Source organism: Geotrypetes seraphini, chromosome 1, assembly GCF_902459505.1.
Source record: "Geotrypetes seraphini chromosome 1, aGeoSer1.1, whole genome shotgun sequence".
Lineage (NCBI taxonomy): Eukaryota > Metazoa > Chordata > Amphibia > Gymnophiona > Dermophiidae > Geotrypetes > Geotrypetes seraphini.
Genome location: NC_047084.1, coordinates 377,351,106 through 377,367,428, shown reverse-complemented (window position 1 = coordinate 377,367,428; position 16,323 = coordinate 377,351,106). Strand labels below are relative to the sequence as shown.

The window sequence follows — 16,323 nt, the reverse complement described above, 5'->3', positions numbered from 1 at the left end:
AGCCAAAGTGGTCCATAAATTGTCTGGAACTCAGAGCCATTCGATTTGAGCTTCAGACACTGGAGAAGTCTCTGGAAGGCAAGGCAGTCAGAGTCTTCTAAGAGAATGTGATAGCAGTGGTCTATGTTAACAGACAAGGAGGCATCAGAAGCATCCTGTTGTATCTAGAAGCTCAAATTGTCTTTCAGTGCCAAGATAAGCTAAAGTGGAAAACGTATAGGCCAACTTTCTCAGTTGACAGATGTTCAACCCTGGGGAATGGTCTTTGTCTCCCCGGGCCTTCAAAACCATAGTTCAATTGGGGCTTCCACAGATGGATCTGATGGCCTTGGCAACAAATACAAAGATGGCTTGCTTATACAGCCGAAAATACAAAGGGTTTGGACATGTTGGTCCAACCGTGGCTGGAGAAGGAGCTCTTTACATGTTTCCCCCATGGCCCATGCTTGGTCAAGTTATTCACAAGATTATAAGTCATCCGGGGTTAGTAGTAGTGTCTGATTGGCCCTGATGACTGTAGTATGCAGACCTAGTCCAACTCCAGAGGAGCAAAGGCCTCAGGCCGCTGGTCCAAGTGGACCTTCTCAGTGTCCTGTCTCTATTGAGAATCCGGAACACTTTGGGCTTATGGTATGGCTCTTGAGTGGGCAGCCCTGACAAGTAAAGGTTATTCATCACCACTTTGCTCAGAGCTAAGAAGCCATCAATGGTAGCAGCCTATGCTAGGGCCTGGAAGTCCTTTCAGTGCTGGTGCGCTTTGGAGGATGTAGAGCCCTTCTGAGCACCAATTTCAGTAGTCTTAGCTTTTTGCAGGAGGGACTTCAAAAGGGTCACTGAAAGTACAGATAGCAGGCCTTTCCTCTTTCCATATGCAAGGAGACAGAGGTTCCTGGCCTGTCACCCAGGTGTCACCCAGTTCATTTTCATTTGTTTCTTCTGGTGCGTCTCCCTTTCCCTTCTTGGAATCTCAACGCTGTATTACAGTATGTCACAGGGCTGCTCCTGTTCCTAGTAAGGAAGCCTTGCCAAAAGAGGAAAGTAAAGTTAAAAACATTAAAAGTATTCCCACACCTGCTGATTTAACTCCCAAAGCAACCCCTAGGAATTAGAGGTCTGCACGGGAACGGGGATCGCGGGGATCCCGCGGGTCCCGCGGGGATCCCGCGGGTTCCCCCCCTGGCCCACGGGACTCCCACGGGGACGCCCCCTGGCCCACGGGACTCCCACGGGGATGTCCCCCTGACCCACGGGACTCCCACGGGGACGCCCCCTTGCCCACGGGACTCCCACGGGGATGAAAACAACCTACCTAAATTCTGGCGATGCAAGCATGCAGCTTACAAGTCTGGCGTCGCGTCGGGAAATAGCCATGTTGAGCAGTGAGCTCAGCACGTACACAGATGAAAGCCTTGCTTGCTGATTGGTCCGGCGGCCCCGCCCCACCGTGCCGCCGGACCAATCAGCAAGCAAGGCTTTCATCTGTGTACGTGCTGAGCTCACTGCTCAGCATGGCTATTTCCCGACGCGGGCATTAGGCTGTTTTTTGTCATTTCGGGTGGGGGATGGCAGCGGCAGCAGCAGCCTGAAAAAGAAATCATCCTGGCCGGGTTCGGTGTCATGCTCCGGAGCTTCTACAGCCTTCCTATCTCCCTCTCCCTTCTACCTGCGGCTCTCTTCGGCAACTCAGCAGCAACGATCGACACAAGCTTCTGGCGTCGGGGCCTACCCTCTGCGAGTCCCGCTTGTTTCAACTTCCTTTTTCCACAAAGGTGGGACTCGTAGAGGGAAGGCCTCGATGTCGGCAGCTTGTCTTGATCACCGCTGCTGACGAGTTGCTTAAGAGAGCCGCGGAGCAGGGGGGTGTTGCCAGGTGCAGGTAGAAGGGAGAGGGCCAGATGCAGGACTCGTGGGTGAGGGAGGAGAAGAGAGAGGGGAGAGAAACAAAAGGAAATATTTCATACTGGGCTGGGCCGGAGTGGAGAGAGGGTGGAAAGATTCTGGCTACAGGGTGCAGTAACAAAGGAAAAGGGGGTAAAGCTGAAAATGGAGATAGTGACACAAAGAAGAGAAAGGGTAAGCAGGACCTTCTGAATAAGGATAGAGATACAGAGGGGACATGAAGAGGAGGTGAAATAGAGACATAGAAGTAATGCTGAAAAAGTGTGTGTGGGGGGGGGGGAGATAAAGACATTGAAAGGGCAAATGGTGAATATGGGGTAAAGACAAGGACAGAGACAAATGAAGATTCTGAAAAAGTGGTGAGATAGGGATATAGGTGAGATGGACACAAAGAAGGGTGATGCTGGAAAATAGGTGGAATGGTAATTCTGACAGACACAGAAGGGAAATGCTGGATCAAGGAGAGATGGGGCTCAGGCTGGATGGAATGAGGAGAAATGCCTTGTTGGCCCGGAACTTCGTCTCCTACGTCAGAATTGACGTCAGGGAGCGGAATGCTGGTCAGCGCGACGCTTCTGCAGGGAAAGCTTGGGACAGCGGTGGCTTGGGGACTATTCCCCGATGGCGGTGGCAGCAAACCGAGTGGCTTGGGGGAGGGCACGGAGAAAGAAAGAAAGGGGGCAGACAGAGAGACAGAAAGAAGGGGGAACAGGGAGACAGAAAGAAAAAGTTGGGGGAGAGAATGAGGTCTGGAGGAGAGGAAACATACAGGAGGCTGAAAGAAAGGAAGAAAGATTGGATGCACAGTCAGAAGAAGAAAGTGCAACCAGAGACTCATGAAATCACCAAACAGCAAAGATAGGAAAAATGATTTTATTTTCAATTTAGTGATCAAAATGTGTCTGTTTTGAGAATTTATATCTGCTGTCTATATTTTGCACTATGGCTCCCTTTTACTAAACCGCAATATTGTTTTTTAGCGCAGGGAGCCTATGAGCATTGAGAGCAGCGCGAGGCATTCAGCGTAACTCCCTGTGCTAAAACCTACTATTGTGGTTTAGTAAAAAGGGAGGGGGTGTATTTGTCTATTTTTGTATTTTGTTACCGAGGTGACATTGCATAGAGTCATCTGCCTTGGGAAATGTATATGGCAGATATCTTTGTTTTGTGTTCAAAAGAAAAGGAAATGCATTTCTGGTTTTATTTCTACAGTGTTGAAGTACTTGTTGGCCCTTGCTGTGACTGGTGGGGATCCCCAAGCACCGCCAGCAGAGGACCTCCTCTAGAGATGGTCAGAACTCCCCTCCACCAAGTGCAGCAGTCGCTGGCAGCATCCATGAGCCACTGAGGTGCCAGCATCTGTGACTCAGGGACGCTATTGCTGCCTGCCAAGCTTGGCAAAAGGGACCCCAGGCCAACTGCAAAGGAAGTCCTCAGCTGACAGTTTGTGGGTTCTCATCAGCTGAGTATTTATATTTTATATTTACATTAGAGGTTCTGGTAGAAACCCATTTACAAAGTATGTATTCTTCCCAATTAATATTTCCAAATTAATAGTCTCTTTGCTTATTTGTAAATGGGTCTCTACCAGAGCCTTTAATTCAGTAGCATAATTAAATAAAATAACTATTTCTGAAGTTTATAGGGAAGGATGGTGACGGAGGGGATTCCTCGCGGGGACGGGTGGGGACGGAGGGGATTCCTCGCGGGGACGGGTGGGGACGGAGGGGATTCCTCGCGGGGACGGGTGGGGACGGAGGGATTCCTCACGGGGACGGGTGGGGACGGAGGGATTCCTCACGGGGACGGGTGGGGATGGGTGGGATTTTGGCGGGGACGGGTGGGGACGGGTGGGATTTCTGTCCCCGCGCAACTCTCTACTAGGAATATTCAAAAGCCAAGCCTTCCATAAATGAAACCTCCTAAAGCCTTGCCTAAAGCAGGCAGATCTGGTTTAGCTTTACCTTTGTTACTTCCAAAAAATCAAGAATCCTTGCATAATGAAGACCGAGTGATGACCTGTGTTCTGATCTACTCTAATAATTGCTACCGGACTGTACGTTCCCTTAGAAGACATTGGAATATTCTAAAAATTTCAGGAGTGTTTCAAGATTTTCATTTGCGTATAGCATACCATAGGAAGCGTAACCTGAGGGAAATTCTCTGCCCCTCTGTCCTTTCTGTTAAAACTAACTATACGGAAAGGGTCTTTCAAGGACATAGTAGATGCGGAGGGTGCCAAATGTGTGCTATTATGATGAGTACAGATGTATTTACTAACCCTAAAGATGAAAAAATCTACCATCTAAGACACACCTCCAACTGTAAAACGCAAGGGGTAGTCTATGTTTTACAATGTCCTTGCAACCTACTTTATGTAGGACAAACCTCCAGGAAATTTAATGTCCGTCTAACAGAACATAAGAGCAACATAAAAAATTCAAGAATAGGAGCTCCTCTAGCTCGTCACTGTTGTGAGAAAAACCATGATTTTTTCTCGCTTAAAGCAATTGTAATAGAGATCGTTACTCAAAACAATAGAGGGGGTGATTTTAAACGCTATTTAGCCCAGCACGAACAACGCTGGATAAACCGTTTAAATACTGTGGATCCTGAGGGTTTAAATGGTAGTTTAGAGTGGCAACATTTTTATTAACATTATAGAAGTAATGCTTGGGTTAATAGTTGAAAGTGATGGCTTTTTTCCTGGTACGGAACTGTTTACTCCTCTTCCTCTAATTTGATATACATTCTGTCACTTTAATACGTGGGCACGTGGTACCATGGTAACACGTGTCAAAGCATAACGTCGGAGACGTATAAAATGGAGGCCGTGCCATTTTGCTACTGTTTGTAAAACCGGGCAGTTATAAAGTATTGAGTAAGTACCGTTTTATATCTTGTTTAAATAACAGTTTTGATGTGGTATTAATGCCTATATTTTATTATAGATGTTTACTGGCTATTGGCCCTGACGCAGTGGACTAGCAACGGTGTCCACGAAACGCTGGCCGCGTTGGCTTAGCCATTAAATAGGCTAAATAAAAGAACTTGACGTGGAAGCCTTTAATAAAGAAAAAAAGAAAAAGCAGATTGAGATAAGTGATTTAGCTGCCTATTAAATAAGGATACACTGTGAATAGGACTGAATTTTAATATCTTAACTTCACCTTTAAGAGTCTTGAATTTTAGTCACTACACTTAAGGTCTATTTATTAAAAAGTTTCAAAAATTTAATTGGGGTATGGGCCTATGACTGGAGCATGGAGCTATAGAAATACGCTGACAGTTGAGTCTGTGATAGGACTACGCGTATGCTCCGAATCTGAGGCCCTCCTCTAAGTTTCCTACACAGTGGATATATCATGTTAAGTGGTATTTTTCTCTATATGAGTAAGTGATTTTTTGACCACTTGGGTTTAGTATATTTAGCTTTACCTAAGCCAGTTGTGGGAAAACAGATGGAAATACCACATCTCCCAGCAGGCATAGGGACAGAGAAAAGAAAGAACAGGAATGAAATACTGGCCACACACAAACAGGCTCAAACTGATTTAGGCCAGGTGAGAAGTTCTCTGAGAGCAGGCTACCCTAAGCTCCCTGCAGAGAAAGAAAGGGAATAGCTTTCACAAAACAGGAGAGCCAGATCCAATTCCGGGGCCAGCCTCAGAGTGTACACCCACTCCATACCCAGTAGGCCAGAGCCATTTAGCAGGCTGCAAGCAGCAGATTGCAAGCACAGAGAACCAGAAAGCCACAGTCCACCTCATGGCAACAAGCCCAGGCAGAGGTTGGTGAGGAAGAGGCTATGGAAAAAGGTGATTCTGTATTTGAGCAAGATAGTGAGATGGCGAGTGATGACCTTACTTGTGATATGGAGGTAGAGGAAACAGTTTTGCCTAGCATGGAAAAGATGAAGATATGTTAATCTCTTCAGAATAAAGGGGGGCTGGGTGAAATGGATTGTGCACCAGATCAATGTACAGCTGATATTTTGTGGAACCCTTCCAAGTCACCAGGCAGCCATTTTTGTTAAGGTAACTACAGGAGAGGATCTCTTCCTTGGGCTACTAAGTAAATCCCAAGGGGAGTTGTGCCTGGCAAAAGAAAAGTTTGCAGTTTGGACAAGATTTTTTTCCTTTTCTGATATTGAGGGCTTGGAACTGAAAATTGTTTTGTTGTCTAAATGCTGAAATGATACACAAGGGGATACAAACCTGAAATTCCCATCTGGAAGTTTATGATTTATGAACAATAAATGATACAAAGAAACTGCACCATTGTTTTTGGAACTCTTTATTTATACTAATACCAAGCTACCAAAAGAACCTCGCAAAACCTCTGCTCTGAGGTTTGTGTGCACTAGGGACAGTCACTTCCTAAACCCAGCCCGATCTTCTGGATTGTACAGTCAAGACAGTGTTCTTGGTAATGATTATGTTAGCAGTGCAAGTCTCCAAGTTGCAACCTCTTTCCTGCAGTTCCTCAAAATTATGGAAGCAGGGCTCTCCTTAAGCATGGTTCCGTCTTTCTTACTGAAAGTAGTCTCGGCCTTCCATATTAACCAGGAAGTCCACTTGCCTGCATTTCACTCAACGGAGTCGAAGGACAGGGCATTGCATTTGTTGGATGTCAAGTGGACTCTCCTCTGGTACCTCAAAGTTACCGTTGAGTTTTGTATCTCGGATCACCATTTTATTCTGACAAGTCATGCCATGAAAGGGAGGATTTGGTGGGATATAAGATTGCATATAATATAACAAATCAAACAGAAACATAATTCTTTGAAGGAATTCATCTTTATTATGGAAATTCTTCCCAGCCAAGAACGGTCAAATATGAATTTAGCTTCATAAGAATGTATCTTATAACTGAAAGCAAACGACTCAATATTCAGTAGCTTCTATTTAGATAAATGCCATTAACCAGGGCTAGCCACTGAAAATCTTCACTGAGCATCCTGGTGCAATCCAAATAGGGGGCAATACTATAACTTGGCTCCAAGATATAAGTGCCACAATGGGGCATGCTTAGTACCAATTCTATAATGGATTCAGGACATGTATTAACACAAAGCTGTGTTAGCACACTGAAATTTAGTGTACCTACTTAAACAGGTCAATGTTAGTGTGCAACTAATTGTATTCTGTAAGTTGTGCATGTTGCTTGATGACACACCCATTCTCTACCCATGTGTACGCTTCCTTGCAGTTACATGCAGAAGTGACTTTTTTGGCACACACAGTACCTTATAGAATAGCACCTAGCTCTTATACTCTACTTTGCGCTGCATCTTCGGGGTTCGTCTGCCTGGTTCCTCTGTAGACTCTTCCTTACTTGCAAAATTCAAAAAGGTAGCTTTGTCAATTAAGTCTTTTACACAGATATCCCACTCTGACAAAAAATATACTAGACACTGTGGTGTACAGGCCTATAGCGTCACTCACAGTTTTAAACAAAACGAGCCTCAGAGCTAAAGGCATGGCAACCAACACCAGAGCCCCTGGTGATAAAAGAAACGAAGCATGCTGTGTGTTTGTGATAGATTTTTCTCCTGAGGCAGCGGGATATAGTGAAACAAGGCTCTTGAAGAAGGGACATGGATTTGGAGTTTCTGCCACTGGCCGGGAGTGCTGATGGTAGCCGCATAAGAATTTTGGGACCAGGATGGAATGCTTAAGACTGTATTGTTAACAAGACGTGTTTAAGTGCACCTAAAGGGTGAAAAGGTGCTCTCTTGTGAACTGTGAACTGAGAGATTGGAGAGCACTGAAGATTTACAGCACAGTTCTATGAGAGGATTAGAAATGGTCTGTGCTTGGGAATATATATTATTTTTTCTTCGGAAGGACGTCCCTTTATTATGCAGCTAAGTACTTGGCTTGTCTGTGTGTGTGTTTTGTAATGTCTATGTGTTTTGTATTGCACATTTCTAGACAATGAGGTGTATAGAGCTTTATGCTTTGTAAGACTACAACCAGCTGTATTACGAGTTTTTTTTCTCCTGGTGGAGTTTTTTCCTGGGTGGTTGCCGGCTGTAAGAGGAGCTGATGATTGAAATAGGTCAGCTGTGTAGATGAGTATTACAGGGGCTCTGGCGTTTGTCGCCGTGCCTTTAGCTCTGAGGCTCGTTTTGTTTAAAACTGTGAGTGACCCTATAGGCCTGTACACCACACTGTCTAGTATATTTTTTGTCAGAGTGGGATATCTGTGTAAAAGACTCTTCCTTATTGACAGCTCCTTCATACTTACTGGGAAATCTAAGAGGCACATTTTATACCTATAAGATAATTGTGTGTTTACTCCAAAGTAAAGTCTTTATGCAATAGTCTAAACGGGTTTATTATGGGGGGTTTTCCGAGCATCCTAATTGCTCAGTGTAAAAGTCTCATATTCTCATTACATTGTTATAGCACTTCTTGCTGCCACCTACTTAAAATAAATTTCATTTATTTTTATAATATTTGGCCTATTTTCATGCTTGTCCATTTTGTTCAGGAGCTTAGAACTTAGATCCAATTACAGAGGAATGTAAATGAATATAAATACATAAATGAACAAATATAATAATCCAGAATGCTACAAATAGATTCTATTACACACATTTGTTCCTCTTGCACTATTCTCCAATAATAGTAATAACTTTATTTTGTATACCGCCATACCCAGGGAGTTCTAGGCGGTTCACATCTGTTAATCAAAGATACAAACAATGAAGTCATTGAAGTTAACAGGTTAGGAATGTACAATGAGAAGGAGTAGGTAGAGATTCCAGGAGCTTCTTTGGGTACTCCTGGGCAGGAGCTTCTTTGGATACTCCTGAACAGCCCTTATGCTCCACAGGTGGAACCAAGTCAGATCCAGAGCTTATAGGGGAGCCATTGATACCCAGATACCTATGCAGATAAGTTTAGACAGCTTATTGTACTGTCTTTTAACATTATTCAGATTGTTATCTGGTACCAGCACTGAATATCATCCGTACCCAGATACCTGCCTGCACCACTATGTACCTGACTATTCAGTGCTGGTATCTGGGTACGAACAGGCACACAAAAAAAATGCAGGTATAGATTTAGATGCTGATGTCAACATTTGAAGTCAACACTGAACATGATGTCTGACTATGGGGAAATATTTTATACATTTTCTGGGGATTAAGATATCTAAAAGAAAATCCCATTTGCAATCTCTGACTAGCAATGTCTAACACCTCCGATATATTCATATTCACCATGTAACCAGACAATTCATATAATATGTTATCAGAGCAGTTAGGCAATACTGGGGATTTGGAAAAGATAACAAAATGTTGCCCTCAAATAAGGAAATTCAACATACCATAGCAGTGTCACTCTTTATCCCTGATATCTCTGAACAGAACCTTACTACACTATTAGCTCTGACATGTACAAGTAAGGGAGAGAAACAGAGAGGACAGCCCTGTATCATGACCCTCTTTATGGGAAAATACCTTTAAGACTGCCCATTGATCCTGATTGGAGAATTGGAATCTTGGATCTTGATAATGACTGGAAATCCACTTCCAGTGTGGGGGAACTAAGGCTGTTACTGGACAGACTTCTATGATCTGTGTCCTGCAAATGGCAAAATACAGGTGAAGTTCAGTAAGGGAGAGGGGAGAGATTTGCATTAGAATTTGATTAGGGGAATTTATGGATTGTTTCTTGCAGGGTTTTTATTTTACTTGATTAGGTGGGCTTGGGGAAAGAAAATAATTGTACATTATTGTCTGTAAGTTCAATATGCTTTTATTATAATATTATTCGTTTATATTCTTTCTTTGCACAATTGTAGTTTGGAAATTCAATTAAGATATATTAAAAAAAGAAGGCCTAGGAGACACATTGTAATGCTATGTGATAACTGTGCAGCACATAGCAATGACGTATGACTAACCAACATTAGGCTCGTGTTCCTACCACCAAACAAGACATCTTTGATCCAACCGATGGACCAGGGGATAATCGCCAACTTCAAACGTCATTACAGGTCGCTTGTCCTAAGATATGTGATGGCAGTGATTGAAGCAAGCACAGAATCTAGCCCTAGAGCTGCTGAGCTTGTAAGAAAAATGATGGTGCTCGATGCTCTTCACATGGTATGGGAGTCTCATCATCCACGATTTCAAATTGCTATTGACGGGCGAGCTTCATTCACGCATCTGATGAGACAATTGAAGCTGACACCTCGTCCATCGAACTCCCTGTTGGACTTTCATCACAAGTGTTTGAGCTGTATGTCGCCGTTGACAATGAAGTGCCAACATCATCTAAAAGCACTAATTCCGATATCTGTACAGTCATAAAGGACACTGCAGACAACCAAGAGTCTGATGAGGACGGAGATACTGCTGTGATCATCACAACTAATGAACACCTGCAGAGATTGTTTCCTGCTCAGATGCGCTGAAGTCACTACACACGCTGCGCTGTTATCTGGAGATAAATGGATGTCACGACTATGGCCAGTTTTACAGCATCAGTAATCAGATACACAGCCTGAATTGTGCAATCTGCGTTCAGAAAACAATGACTGATTATTTCAGTAGAATGTAGGTTTAAAAAAAAGGTTTACAGTGCTGTTTCTAAAACTGAACCATGTAGAATTATTTTTGCATGTGATTTATGTTAAATAAAAGTGTTATTGCATTTGACTACAGTGTACTGTGATTTTTCATGACTAAAAAGTGGTACTTTGATTAAGCGCACACTCCATTTAAGCACAAGTGGCGGTCTGGTCCGGAGTCCTTGCACTTATGCAGAATTGACTGTACAATGGTACCTCGGTTTACGAGTGCACCGGTTTGCGAGTGTTTTGCAAGAGGAGCAAAACATTTGCAAAATCGGTGCCTCGGAAACCGAGCATGGCTCGATTTACGAGCACCCCCCCCCCCCCCGCAATCCGGCACCCCTCCCCTGCGATCCGGCACCCCCCCTGCCTCGAACCGGCACCCCTTCCGCCACGATCCAACCCCCCCCACCACGATTGGGCACCCCCCCGCCACGATCCGACCCCCCCGACACGATTGGGCACCCCCCCCCCGACACAATTGGGCACCCCCCCCCCCCGCCGCTTCTTACCCTCATCTGGGCACTCTTGAAAATCGGCCTCCTCTGCTGGGCCTTGAGCATGCTCAGATGCTCAAGGCCCAGCAGAGGAGGAAGCCGATTTTCAAGAGTGCCCAGATGAGGGTAAGAAGCGGCGGGGGGGGTGCCCAATTGTGTCGGGGGGGATGTCGGATCGTGTCGGGGGGGTGCCCAATTGTATTGGGGGGGGGTCGGATCGTGGCGGGGGGTGCCGGTTCGAGGCAGGGGGGTGCCGGATCGCAGTGGGGGTGCCTGATCGCGGGGGGGGCCTTCAAGGGGAGCAATGCCGGTTCTTGGGTGGGGGGAACGCATCAAAGCGAGTTTCCATTATTTCCTATGGGGAAACTCGCTTTGATAAACGAGCATTTTGGATTACGAGCATGCTCCTGGAACGGATTATGCTCGTAATCCAAGGTACAACTGTATATCTTTTTTGAGATACGGTGACCACAATTGAATGCAATACTCAAGGTGAGGTCCCACCAGAGGCATTGTAATATTCTTAGTCTTATTTTATCATACCTTTTCTAATGTAGACAGTTCTCTTTTAGTGCAGCAATGTTCCAATCTATCAAAAGCCCATGACCAGCATTTTGCTCCACTTCTTCGGGACTAATGAACAAAACTGGCTGACTTCTTGGGCTGGTTGCTGAATGCTGTGGGTGACTCAGGGTTCCTGGAGCTTTTGAACTCATTGGCCAGCTTTGATGGACCATGTGGGTCTTTGTCTTCAATCATTTATTGTGTTACGATGTTACTATATCTAACCTAGCCTTTTGGGTATGGAAAAGAAAGTGACCTATCGGTCTAGTTTGTGTAGTCATCTTTCACTTTCTATTCCTTAAGAAGGTTCTGAGGTGCTTGTACAAGTTAACACACCCTTGAGATTTTATGGCTATTTTTGTTACTTGCCCCTATGGCTGAGGTGATGGAAGATGTATCAATACTATTAGATTTCACTGGCTGCAAGGTCTGTAGGCAATGTTCCATAATCAGTGACCTGGAATAAGTGCACCAGTGTGTCTTATTTAGAGTGCAAGATCCAGACACAAGATAGGGAATTTCATTCTTGAATTTATTGTTGTGACTCTTGCTTAAGTTAAATATGCTACTCATTTTGCTATTAAAACTTTTATTTGACCTCTTTGTTTGTATTAAACTGTTTCTTATATTAAGGAGTAAAAGCTGTTGTTTAAAAGAGCAATTTCCGAAGACATTTCCAAGCAGAAAACATTGTTTTAAATAGAGAAAAAAAAGGTGATTTCGGAAACTGCCTAACACATACACATATACCAATACTTGCATATTAGGGTGGTATTCCTAGAGGTAAGGCTGAAATGGAGCGTGCACTTACATCCATATTTCTATGTATATATTTTTATGAAAGAAGTACCCAAACAACAGATATAAATCTGTGTACATATTCCTTGTGAATTATCAAAGGGAATTTTTCATTTCTAGAGTACCCACATACTTTACAATTATGTGATATGTCTGAGAGTTTTCCCTTGACTATCTGGATTTTTTCTTTATTGGATAGTGGGTTAGCGAATGTTTGAGTTCTGGATATGGTACCCCTCAGTCATACCCAGGAGAATTACCCATATTTCTATCAGTGCACCATATCTATAGGAATGAAGACCCCTGAAGATGATAAGCTTTATCCACTACTAAAAATAATCCATTCTGTTAAAAGTTATGTAGGCTAGGGAAATCATATGGCAGAGTGAGTCCCACTCTACTTTAAATACCCAGATGAGGATTATTAAGGACAGCTCAAGGGACTGTAGCACCCTGAGCCAACTTTTGCATTGACGACCTCTGAAATATGGTTTCTCTCTCCTTTCTCCCCCCCCCTCCAACTGTGATCTGATCTCTCCCCTTCTCTCTCAAATCTCTCCCTCCTGCTATAGTATTTAACTACTCTTTTCTTTCCAGGTAAAACTACAGCTGCTTCCGACCTCCCATATACAGCTCTAGTGGAGCACACTCTCCAAGTTCATCTGTTGTTTGGTTTTCGTTTCTTTTGACGATTGAACTTTTTGGTACCTAATTGGTTTAAGATTAGGAACTGAAATTTCATATCAAGAAATAAGCACCATGATCAGTTGAACAACTATTCCCATCATGATCAGGAAAAGGTGACTTTTATACTTATCTAAAGTAGGCTTAACATGTAGTAACGTACCACAAATTACAGCTTCATAGGTTAAGGGAATAGATGACTCAAGAATAAGATTTATTTGTCCCCAAATTGACTTCCAGAAACTAAGTATCAATGGACAAAAATATAACAGATGATCCAAAATCCCTATATTAATATGACAATGCCAACATCTATTAATAATAATAATAATAATAATTTTATTTTTATATACCGCCAAAGCCATAGTAGTTTGAGGCGGTTTGCAATAAAAAGAGCTGGACAGTCAGCGAAAATAACAATGAAGTCTTTGAATACATGAATATTTGTAGGGAGGGAGAGAGATAGAGTAAACAAAAGTTACAATGTAGGAACATCAAGTACATATAAGAAGTATACAGTGGTGAGGCTTAGGAGTTCTCGGTTAGATTTAGAATTATCTATTTTTTATAATCGAACTGGGGTCCAAAAAATCCTATGTAATAAAAATAACCATGTTTGTCTTATAGATGCTGACGCTGTACATTTCAACCTCCAAGTCCAAATTCGATGCTCCAAATATTTCTAAGACTATTTTTTGGCTTCTTATTTAAAAATTCATAAATCAATTTGTACCACTGGGTGGCCTGATGCCCTACTAGATCTGTCTGGTAGCAAAGGATCTGCAAGCTGTAATAAGTTTTTAGTTTTTCCATTGAGGGAACCCACTCTGAATAGCCTGCTTCAACTGCATAATTGGAAGAACCATGACAGGATTAATTATACTTTTTGGTGGGTAAATGTGTGTACCACATATAAGTATGAAAGAATGATGGCAGAACGTTTGGGGACTAGTAAGTCCTTTAATGATGTATGGATCCATTGACTACTTTTGTTGCATTACAGTAAGGGTCATGTTTCTTCCCTTTTCATTAGATTTCTTTACACATCCAGGGAGGGTGGATGGGTGGGGGAGGGAAATGTACATTGAGGAGTTAAATTATTTAATTATAATATTGAAATCACATTGTATGTTTTATTGTATTAATAATTAAGATGAGGATGGGAGTAAATGACTGTTTAATGTAATAATTGTATATTTAGTGCGTTCTGTGCAGTATTTTATGATTTACCAGTTGTATTGCACTATCAAAGTTTGAAAATAAATAAAGATTTAAATAAAAAAAAGAAATAAGCACCATGCTTGCTAGTAACAGGTGTCCATCTTGACTTCCAACTTCAGTAATAAGGGTAAAGCCAAACACCCCCACCCTACAAAGGCAAGAAGAAGGGGTAAGGACTCAATTAGATAACCAGAGATGAACCTGATACCTGAACTGGCTTCAATCATATCAATATGTACAATGACATTTATTCATTTAATATGACTTTTATGTCACCCCATCACCCAGAACTGAAGCAATTCACAAGGCATCATAAAATAAAGCAATAAACAATGAAATAAAGCATTACCCATATGTATCGAGAACATTATAGTGCAATGGGTTCAGTCCTTTGGTTTCAGGCATTTTCGTACTGTCACAATCCCTCAACTGTGCTACACTCTTGTTAATCTTAGATATTAGAGCTTTCCTTTATTTTATAATATATGCAGAATATATGAGTTCATGTGCAGCTAAGATTTCAGTACTTTTATGAGTTAATCCAATTTAGATTAGGATCATGCTATGTGGAAGTACTTCATCTGGCAAACCTTATTCCCACATCCACCTTTTTATCTGAAGAGGTACAATTAAAAATGAACATGAAACTGTTTCATTCTATTATTAAATTACCAACAAACCACACTAATATCACAACCAGATGATTGAGACACTGGAAACCAAAAGAACAAGATACTAAGAAAAATCTAATTTAAACCATATTGTCGGCAAGTGATACCGTGTATGGTGTATTTATTCTCATGCAATTTAGTCAGTACAAATAGCAACACATGCATATCTATCAAACTGCTGTAAACTGATCTCTTTATATGATGACAGCATCCTTTGACGTCAACAATACTAAATACCAGAGAGGCAAACAATTCTGGACTTTCTGCAAAATGCCGACACTGCTGCTATTAGCCCCATAAAGTTTATCTGCCTCTAAAAGGATCATCTTGATGTAGCCCCTGCTAGGCATGCCTTTAAGATAGACAGGGTTCATTAGTTCAGATTCCAATCCCTTCTTCACTTTGAAAAACCTAGTATGGATTCCCTGACAGGGGGAAGAGAAAGTCTGTTTAAGGTAGTCACTCTTCACAGTAACAAACAAACAAATCCCACAGATCAGCAGATACGAGTAGCATTCCAAAACAGTAGCTCAAATATTGTATAGAAACTTGATGAAATGACAGTTCTTCCACTTTCTCCATAGTACAGTTTAAAATCATTTTGAGTTAACTTCACAATCAACACTGACAGGGGCTGGTAGCACCTTAAAAACTGAGGCTTGAGCTTTTAAGGTGAAGCGTCCAGTTCATCAAATTCATGAAGTGTAGCAGTTTAGGATGTGAGTGAATATACATGAACATAACATAAGAAGTTGCCTCCACTGGGTCAGACCAGAGGTCCATCACACCCAGCGGTCCGCTCCCGCGGCGGCCCATCAGGTCTATGACCTGTGAAGTAGTTCCTGACCATTTTTATAACCTAACTCTACTTCTATCTGTACCCCTCAATCCCCTTATCCTTTAGGAATCTATCTAAACCCTCCTTGAACCCCTGTATTGTGTTCTGGCTTATCACAACCTCCAGAAGTGCGTTCCATGTGTCCACCACCCTCTGGGTAAAAAAGAACTTCCTAGCATTTGTTTTAAACTTGTCCCCTTTCAGTTTCTCTGAGTGACCCCTAGTACCTGTGGTTCCCCATAGTTTGAAGAATCTGTCCCTGTCTACTCTTTCTATGCCCTTCATGATCTTGAAGGTTTCTATCATGTCTCCTCTAAGTCTCCGCTTCTCCAGGGAGAAAAGCCCCAGCTTCTTCAGTCTGTCAGTATATGAGAGGTCCTCCATACCCTTTATCAGTTTAGTCGCTCTTCTCTGGACCCCCTCAAGTACTGCCATGTCCTTCTTGAGGTGCGGCGACCAGTACTGGACACAGTATTCCAGATGTGGGCGCACCATTGCACGATACAGCGGCATGATGACCTCCTTCATCCTGGTTGTGATACCCTTTTTAATGATACCC

The 16,323-nt window shown here is 42.7% G+C and overlaps 1 long non-coding RNA gene across 1 annotated transcript in view; it reads left to right on the top strand.

The window, feature by feature from the left end:
* The window catches only part of LOC117360746, a 90,556-nt gene extending 80,151 nt beyond the window's left edge, over positions 1-10,405 (top strand). The window contains exon 3 of the long non-coding RNA XR_004539508.1: positions 9,718-10,405. This is a non-coding gene — a long non-coding RNA (uncharacterized LOC117360746). The remainder of the gene's footprint in view (positions 1-9,717) is intronic.
* Positions 10,406-16,323: the final 5,918 nt, after the last annotated feature.